Source organism: Rhinopithecus bieti, unplaced genomic scaffold, assembly GCF_001698545.2.
Source record: "Rhinopithecus bieti isolate Rb0 unplaced genomic scaffold, ASM169854v2 scaffold_10351, whole genome shotgun sequence".
NCBI lineage: Eukaryota > Metazoa > Chordata > Mammalia > Primates > Cercopithecidae > Rhinopithecus > Rhinopithecus bieti.
Window position 1 is genome coordinate 3,262,427 of NW_016806805.1, and position 6,164 is coordinate 3,268,590.

Genomic DNA, 6,164 nt, shown 5'->3' on the forward strand with positions numbered 1-6,164 from the left:
GTTTCCGAGACTCTTAGAGATTAATTTAATACATGGTTTAAGAATTTATGTGCTTAAATTTTTTATCCAAGGAATAAGTAAACAAGGAAATATTGTGACTGATCTTAATGCTGTTCTTTGCCAATCAGAAATTAGCTGCATGGAGTAAGAAAAGTATTTGCCTCAAGGCATCCTTTAAAACTTAACATGCGTATTCAGTTTCATCTGGCATCTATTACTGGTACAGCATGAGCACCGTAATATGAAATTACCTGGAACCACATTTGACTCTAGCCTTGAGAGTTGAGCAACAACATTGAGTTTATCTTCAACTTGCTCCTAAAGGAGTTTGAGAATCCACATCCTTTAGGTGCCTTACATAGAAGATCAAAACTTGATGAGGGGTTTACAGAGAATAATGACGTAGAAGGAAATGACCAATGCAAGACACTCCCAGGAGGAAATGTCTCAGGTACCTTTGGTAGCTTTGTTGCCATTTTCTTACTGTGAACACTGACACAATCACGATGAATTTGTCTTTCTCATAATGAACTGTTAATAACATTTTCTGCACTATTTTGTCATTCCATGAATGTCCCATTTGCCCCAGAAACTACCCTGGCTAAGTTACAGAAAATCTTGCAGGAGAGTAAAGTGTGATATAAGCCCAGACACATAAACCAAATCCACTGGGCACATGCATTAGTTAATAAGCAATAAGTTGGCCTTTAGCTGACATGAATTCTTTTTCTACTTGTATTTAAATTTGGAGTTTTAAAAAATGTAGCTCTGTTTAGTACCTTTTGCTTTTGCTACTTACTTGTAGTAGATAAAAGTTGGGTATTTTTGTGCGTGAACATTGAATAAAATTCAGGGACAAAACGTTTAGAGTTACACTAAATTCAAACATCTGCCTTTTTGCATTATCTAGGAATACTAAACAGGATAATTCACACAGTCTTTCTCTTTTAAATACTCCAGGGTTTTATTTTGCATTAATTGCCTTCCTGGTTCACAGAATAAACACTTGGGGTTGAGGATGGGAAATACAACTAAAAATTTTAGAGCATCAGTCTACTGGAGTCCTACAAACATTTAAGGAAACAAGGTAATTCATATATCACATTGAAGCATGTGAATTTGCTGTTATTTGGCCATGTTTCACCTAAAAAATGGCAATTTTATGTGGTTCAATTTAATAGTTCAGAAATACGTTCCTCAAGAATAGACTGGAAATCTGAATATATCCTTTCTCTTCAAAAGACAGTAATCCATTCACTCCTTTCTATGCCATTGTTGGCTCATTTGTACTCCTAATTTACAATAGTCCACAAGAAAATATACACAATTTATTCAAACAACCACTCTTTTTCAAGCTCTAAAACACTGGAAAGAGTAAATCACACACTTTCGGGACCTCAGTGGGATTATGGAAGCTGTTCAAAAGACAAAGACAAGTCCATTGGGAAAGGTTGGAATATAGCATAGTGTTTTGTGGTTTTTTGTTTCTGTTTTCCTTTTAAAAGTAAAGGAAAACTTGAGGAACTTTTACTTCTTGAGAGAGAAGAAAAGATGGAGATTCATTGCCACCCAACAGGAAGTAAGGGTGTCAACCATGTCTGCAATCTCATCCCAGCCTGAATATTGGTTCCATTTTTTCTTTAAACACACTTGCTTTCTCAAATAGATACAAAGCCATGATTTTCTTGATCAACAGGAAGTACATGTTTCTGATCCCATGTCCTTTAAAATTATTTCAGTGTACAGAGCAGTGGAGTCCTAAAATACAATGTGAAGAAAGTTCTCTGAAAAAGAATTTGAAGAAAATAGACTTCATTCCAGTGAATAGTTTGCAAACTGGGAAGATAACAGTTTCAGTGTAAAACAAAGGTGTGTTCCAGAAAACCGAAGATTCAGATTTTATAGTGAAAGGGCGTGCCCAGGTTCCCAATCAGGTTCATTTATGCAAACGAAGTATTCAAAATTGCTTAGTTCTGACTGGTTGACACAGATGAGTCCTGATTTGTCAAAATAGCTGAGCCCTGATTGGCAGGGGGACAGGTGAGCTCTGATTGGTTGGTTTCCAACTCCCAAACCGGAAGTCTCTGTCAGATGCTTCTTTCAAAGGGTTGATGGAAGCAGAGTTTCTGGCCACAGGTTATTTTGGCACCTATAAGGTATCCTTTCTGTGTCAGATTGTTTTGCTAAGCTAAATTAAATGATGGGTGTTCATTAAATATCTAGATCATTTCCAGGCAAGATGTAATTCCCTGTATGCCCTGGCCGACAGAAAGCGTGGATTCCCCATGGATTCCCCATGACTAACTGAAGCGAGTTAAAACAACCAGGCAACTGTGGCTGGGTGAAGGTCATGTACTTTGTGTTCTTAGAAAGATGTAAATGGACTTCCCTGACTATAATCAAGCCAAACCGGTTTCCGTCGTAGGTGCCAAGATAAACTGTGGCCGGACAACTGATCCCTACTGGCCCTTTGAAAGGAGCAGCTGACAGAGACTTATGGTTTTGAGCTCATCTACCCTGGCCAATCAGGGCTCAGTTGTATTGACCCATCAGGACTCAATTGTGTTGACCAGTCAGAACAAGTTTGAATACTTTATTTGCGAAAATGGTCCTCATTGGGAACCTGAGTAGGACCTTTTGCTATTTCGAATCTGAACCTTCTCTTTGTGCTCTGAAACCACCTTCATGTTACACCAAAAGCTGCATCTTCACAGTTCGCAAATTATTACTGGAATAAAGTCTCTCCTCCAAATTCCTTTTCAGAGAATTTTTATTCACATCGTCCAATTCAATTCAATCATTCAATTCACCCACTCAAGCAGTATTATCTTGTAGTTAAAAGAAATAAACTTTCAAATCAGGCAGACCTGAATTTCAATTCCATCTCCATGGACAAGTTACATAACTTTTCTGAGACCTGGTTTCTTCCCTAGGATGATCTTTCCTTACACTGTGGCTGAGAGGGTTGAATGAGATAGTACAGGCAACGCCATCAGCATAGGGCCCAAGCAGATAGCACACATTCGGTAACTGTCAGCTGCTCTTCTTCCTCCTTCTACTCCTCTTACTACCGTCACTATTAAAAGAATGAGCTCACATATCCGCACAAAGCTCCTTTCTAAGCATGGCCTGGAACTACTGCTCTGTCATGGAATTGTAGGAACACACCCAGATAAATGGCAATCAGGAAAATTTTCTAAGTGGTCTGAACCTTTAGAAGTCCTGACGTGGTCATGAGCGTTTATTGTCTCCACATCACTTTGCCCTTAACAGAATTGTGGGCAACAGCCCTGATAGGTCAAGCTACAAATGCAGCGGGAGCCCTCCCATCTATAGACCCCCAGGAAATGAACCAATAAGGAGAATATGGGCATCTGATCATCCCTTTGAGATGATTTAGTGTCGTTCAATGTTAGCACTAGAAAGGCTTTAGAGGGCTGGCACGGTGGCTCATGTCTGTAATCCCAGCACTTGGGAGGCCAACACGGGTGGATCACTTGAGGCTAGATATTCAAGACCAGCCTGGCCAACATGGTGAAACCTCATCTTTATAAAAATATAAAAAATAGCCGGGAATGGTGGCGGGTGCCTGTAATCCTAACTACTCAGGAGGCTGAGGCAAGAGAATCGCTTGAACCTGGGAAGCAGAGGTTGCAGTGAGCTGGGATCACACCACTGCACTCCAGCCTGGGCAACAGAGTGAGTAAGACTCCATCTCAAAAGAAAAAAAGAAAGGGCTTTAGAAATCCAATCCTGTTTATAGGTTTACAAGTGGGGAAAGTAAGGCCCAGAGTTGTAACACAGTTCATTGCAAAGCTAGTTTCTATCGAGGTGAGACAAGAATCCTGGTTGCCTAGTTGCAGTCTGGTTCTATTCATATTTCCACTACATGGTAAGCCTATTTGGATCTCTTTTAAACCCTAAGATATAGGCCAGTTCCCATGGTTTTGGCTCATCTTGAATCCAAAAATGTTTTCCAAGCACGATTCAAGCACTGCTTTTTGTTTTGTCTCTCCCACTGTCTGTGTAACTGCTCCCAATCTCGTATAAACCAGAGATTTGTGTATGCACTGAAATGCCAAGATATTGGCTGCTACATAGTAGGCCCCACCCCAGTCCTGTACTTCTGTAAATACATATTAGAGCCCTGGCTCTCAAAGGGTTAAATATTTTATTTAAACCAGACCTTCAAAACTTTAAAAACACATACACATTTGTTTTACTAAGAATGCTTAAGGAAAGTACACTAGTTGCTTGTATTGCTTAATTGTCATTTTTTTTTCCTTTTCCTGAGAGCCTAAAAAAGATATTACTAGATTAAGTTGGCTTACTTTCGAAAGAGCCAAGAACCAATGGCTCCCATTAGTCACCCCCATTAGGGCTGCAGCTTATATGTCAGGATGTAGTATAGACATTTTCCAGAAGAAAACAGGAAAAATGCTTTACATGATTTTTAGAGCAAGCTATAGGGAAAGTTGACATTAATAGCCTTTGCCAGACACCTACTGCTACATGTGTGAGTTCCATTAATGAAATAACAGTAGAAGCTGTGAATGGTCAGTTGCTAATAATCTGTCCAAAAAAAAAAAAAAAAGTACGCTTTTGGTATGCTTAAGTTGCCTGGGTTTCCACCCTAAGGCCACCCCCTTCCTCCCACACTACCTGACCTCAGCTTCCCTACACTGATGGAACCTACTCCTGTAGGAGAGGATTTAGAGCCTCAGGCTTGTGCATTTGTGATCTTCAGGCCTAAAGCAGGCCTAAGCAGGCCTAAGACCCATGACCATGTACTAGAACTTGGGACTTCACCCTGTTATGAGCCTGTGTCTTAGTCATTCTGGTAAACTCCATAGAGCCAAGGACAGAAAATAATAAATGAATGAAGGGAGGGAGAGGATTTTGACTCTCTTCACAGTGAAGACTTATGGACCAACACAGGAAATTGGACCTCGTCCAAGGAGTGGGTGGTATCAGAGTCACAATTTTACTAGAAACCCTCAGAACAGTTTTCTGGAGATCATCCTGGAGGTATCTTCTCGTCTTCTAGAAGGACTTTCTTGATTTATTCTGCTTTTCTCCACCTTTCTAGAGAACCCCTTAGGTCTCCCCCAAGATGAGAGAAGATTGAACAGTCTGTTGAAGCAAGCTGGCTGCAATCTTGACTTGCCCCATGAGGATATCCTTGATCCAAACCTGGACGGAGGTTCATACTGCTTCTGTAGAATTTTGGGTTTGGGAAGTGGTACAGTAATTTCTCTTCCAAGAGACATTACACAGTTCTTATTTCTGGAACAACTTGATTAAATGAGAATCTGTTGGGTATTACCCAGACCTAAATGATTTTCCCTCCAAAACCTTACAAATAATCAAAGAAACAAGCAAGACAGCCAGCCACAAAGAAACAAGATAACCACATGTTATAAGATAGTGTGTGCTTAAGGGCCATAGTGGATGTCTCAGACAAATGACCCCGGACTCTTAGAAAATGGAGTGGTCAGTGAAATGCAGAGTGATGGGAGATTTCCTGGAAATGCTGGGGCTTGAGCTGGATCTTATAGAATGAGGCAGTTTTGGATACATGGCAGAGAGTAAGAACGAATTTCCCAAAAGATAGAACAACATGAACAAAATGTTGTAAGTCATAATGTGAATGGTATATTGGAACACAAAGAAGAGTTAAATCCATGGGCCTGGCGGGTACAGTGGCTCACACCTGTAATCCCAGCACTTTGGGATAACAAGGTGGGTGGATCACTTGAGGCCAGGAGCTCCAGCCCAGCCCAGCCAACACTGCAAAACACATCTCTAATAAAAATACAAAAATTAGCTGAGTGTGCTGGCACATGCCTGTAATCCCAGCTACTCGGGAGGCTTAGGCAGGAGAATCACTTGAACCTGGGAGGCAGAGGTTGCAGTGAGCCAAGATGGTACCACCGCACTCCAACCTGGACAACAGAGCCAGACCCTATCTCAAAAAACAAAACAAAACCCATGGGCCTTAACTGATGGTACCATGAAGGAAAAAGATGATTAGGAAGGGTGGGGTCCAGGTATGAAAGTCACTGAAGGACATTCTAAGCCATTTAGACTTTATCCTGTAGTCCATAGCTAATGAGGAATCACTGGTGTATGGTTGAGAATAGATTAAGGAAAGACAGTCTAGA